The 3,564-nt window shown below is 30.9% G+C and overlaps 1 long non-coding RNA gene across 1 annotated transcript; it reads left to right on the top strand.

The window, feature by feature from the left end:
* Positions 1-1,684: 1,684 nt before the first annotated feature.
* On the top strand, positions 1,685-3,014 carry LOC130466871 (uncharacterized). The gene is made up of 4 exons (XR_008927011.1): positions 1,685-1,887; positions 2,559-2,575; positions 2,660-2,712; positions 2,950-3,014. It is a non-coding gene; the product is annotated as an uncharacterized lncRNA (long non-coding RNA).
* The last annotated feature ends 550 nt before the right edge of the window (positions 3,015-3,564 follow it).

The raw sequence follows: 3,564 nt of genomic DNA, 5'->3' as shown, positions 1-3,564 counted from the left end.
AACCCCGCGTAGATCGCAGAGATATAGATCTCAACCGGAAAGGTACTTAGGTATGTTGACGAACGAGAGCTATGAAGTTCTATTACTTGAAAGTGATGAACCTGCGACTTACAAACAAGCTATGACGAGCCCTAGCTCCAAGCAATGGCAAGAAGCCATGCAATCTGAATTAGACTCCATGTCTGAAAACCAAGTTTGGGATTTGGTCCATTTGCCAGATGGCTACCAAGCCATAGGAAGAAAATGGGTTTTCAAACTGAAAAAGGACAAGGATGGGAAACTAGAAGTTTTTAAAGCTAGATTGGTTACAAAAGGTTACAGGTAAGTCCACGGTGTGGATTACGATGAAACCTTTTCACCAGTTGCAATGCTAAAGTCTATACGGATAATGTTAGCAATCACTGAATATTACGATTACGAAATATAGAAGATGGATGTCAAAATCACTTTCTTAAAAGGCCTTTTAACAGAAATTGTGTTTATGACACAGCCTGAGGGTTTTGAGGATCCAAATAATGCTAAAAAGGTATGCAAGCTTAAGAAATCAATCTACGGATTGAAGCAAGCATCAAGGAGATGGAATATACGTTTTGATGAAGCAGTCAGTGACTTTGGTTTCATCAAGAACGCAGACGAATCTTTTGTATACATGCAAGAAGGTCAGTGGGAGCAAAATTTCTTTTCTAGTATTATATGTCGACGACATATTATTTATCGGAAATGACATTCCTCTGTTGAACTCTGTCAAGATTTGGCTTGGGAAATGTTTTTCGATGAAGGATCTAGGAGAAGCACAGTACATACTTGGCATCAAGATTTGCAGAGATAGATCTAAAAAGATGATTGGACTCAGTCAAAGCACTTATATCAATAAGGTGCTTGAAAGGTTCAATATGGCAGACTCCAAGCGAGGCTACCTACCCATGTCTCATGGAATGACTCTAAGCAAGACTCAGTGCCCAAAAACACTACATGAGCGTAGACGAATGAGTGGGATTCCATATGCATCATTGATTGGTTCAATAATGTATGCTACGATATGTACACGCCCGGATGTTACGTACGCACTCAGTGCTACGAGCAGATACCAGTCAGACCCAGGAGAGGCACATTGGATTGCTGCCAAGAATATTCTGAAGCACCTGAAAAGGCACAAAGATGATTTCCTGGTCTATGGTAGAGATGATGAATTAATTGTTAAAGGCTATACGGATGCAAGTTTCCAAACCGACAAGGATGATTTCAGATCACAGTCTGGGTTTGTCTTCTGCCTCAACGGAGGTGCAGTAAGCTGGAAAAGTGCTAAGCAAAGCACCATTGCGGATTGTGCAACTGAAGCGGAGTACATTGCTATTTGGCTAAGGAAGTTCATAAGTGAACTTGGTGTAGTCCCCTCCATTAAAGGACCAATAGCTCTATATATCTTCTATAATATAAGGGAAGAGTGGAGGGGCAATTCAGTAAGACCACTTTTGGTGTCCCCAAGCAAAAAGACAAAAATATCCTACCCAGTTTTACAGTTTTTTTCAATTACAAAGCTGACTTTCAGTCCAAAACGCCCAAAAACTTCTTAGTGGGCCCCAAACCATAATTGTACAACTAATTTAACTGCTATAATAACCTAAAATCTTCTTTGTTACAGGAAAGGAAAGGAAATTAATTTGATTGAAATTAGTTTTGATTGACAAAATCAAATCAGGAAAGGAAAAACTGAAAATCAGGGAAAAATAATTCAAACACATAATCAATAAAAAAAACAATTAATACAAAAAAACGAAATTATTACAAATTATTTCAATTGCCAAAAAAAAAACCCAAAAGCTCTTGAAACAATTCGACTTTCTGTAAACCTCCATCATCGTTCTTCGTGAAGTCGCTCCCACACACGTAAGTACCAATATTCTCACGAATCATGCAAAAAAAAAAAAAACAGAAATTAAACTATTTTTTCATAATAATAATTCATGAGTTTTCATGCATAACCATTAAAACAGTAATGAAACAATTAAATTTTTAAAAAATTCGAGAATTTTTAATTTAATTGTATGGACAGATTCAAACTACAAGGTTAGAGCCATTAAAATCTTTCTATGTAATAAAAATACAAGAAATTATTATATGCATAATAATTTGTGAATTATTACAAATAAACAAATGTTCTTTTTTAAGATTGTTATTCTAACACTTGCGTTTATTTATTTTGCAGATTTGAAAATATAAAGTGTGTAATATTCATGCTTTAATGGATTTTAATTAATATTTTAATTCATGTTGATAATCAAATAATTTCTTATAATCTTTTAAAATAATAATTCATGAATTTTTACGCATAATCATAACAAACATAATTTAAACATGTATATTTTTAACAAATTAGTGATTGTTTAATTTAATTGTATAAGGACAGATTCAAACTTCAAGGTTATAAATCTGCGAGTGCATAAAAATATAAAGTGTGTAAAATTCATGCTTTTGTGGATTTTAATTAATTATTTCATATTCTAATTCATGATTTTACTAAAATAATCTCTTACATTTTTTTTAATCTCTAATTGCAGATTTCACAATATTTAAGGTATGTTTATAGGTTTTAGTTGTAAATTTGTGTTATTAGAATTATGAATTGAAAAATAATTGAATTGCATGGGTTTTTATGCAGATTTTAAGTTGGGTTTGAAGTTCATAACGAGAAACAATAACCAACAACATACGGTATGTGCCCCATCAATCTCTAAAATAGTAATACTCATGCTTTTAACCGATCTTAATTAATTATTTCAGATTTTAATTCAAGCTTTTAATTAAATAATCTCTTATTTGATTTTAATTTCTAATTTGATATTTTATTGATTAAATAAATATTACTACAATAATTCATGATTAAAAGCATGAATTATATAAATCTAAAATCAATCATGGTAATCTGGAAAAAGAAAATGGTTTTTGCAGGTTATAATTTTGATTTTAAGTTGGGTGTTAATTTTACCAAGGCAAACAATCTCTACTACAAAAGGTATATGCATGTTTTATTGATTTTAACAAAATAGTAATATGCATGCTTTTATTGATTTTAATTAATTATTACAGATTGATGTTCATGCTTTAATTAAATAAGCTGTAATTTGATTTTAAAATATCCTTCATGGTTTTATTATCAAGATATCACTGATTTTAATTAATTATTACAGAATTCACTCGGTTATACATGCTTTTACTGATTTTAATTTATTATTACAGAGTTTAGTTCATGCTTTTAATTAAATAAGTTGTTATTCGAATGTAATCTCTAATTTCAAATTTTATTAAGTTCTAGAAATGCAATACACTTAATCCAACAAAAACACATTAACTTAAATATTCACACACATAAAAACCTGAAATGCAATACACTTAATCCAACAAAAAGCACATAAACTTATAATTCCCATACATAAAAACCTAAAATGAAATGCAATATACTTAATCCAACAAAAAACACATAAACTTATAATTCACACACATAAAAACCTGAAAAGTTCAATTAATGAGAAATAAAAACAAAAGAAAGTGACTTACTTTTTGCAT

This window comes from Spinacia oleracea, chromosome 2 (assembly GCF_020520425.1).
Source record: "Spinacia oleracea cultivar Varoflay chromosome 2, BTI_SOV_V1, whole genome shotgun sequence".
Classification (NCBI taxonomy): domain Eukaryota; kingdom Viridiplantae; phylum Streptophyta; class Magnoliopsida; order Caryophyllales; family Amaranthaceae; genus Spinacia; species Spinacia oleracea.
This window is presented reverse-complemented; position numbering and strand designations above follow the sequence as displayed.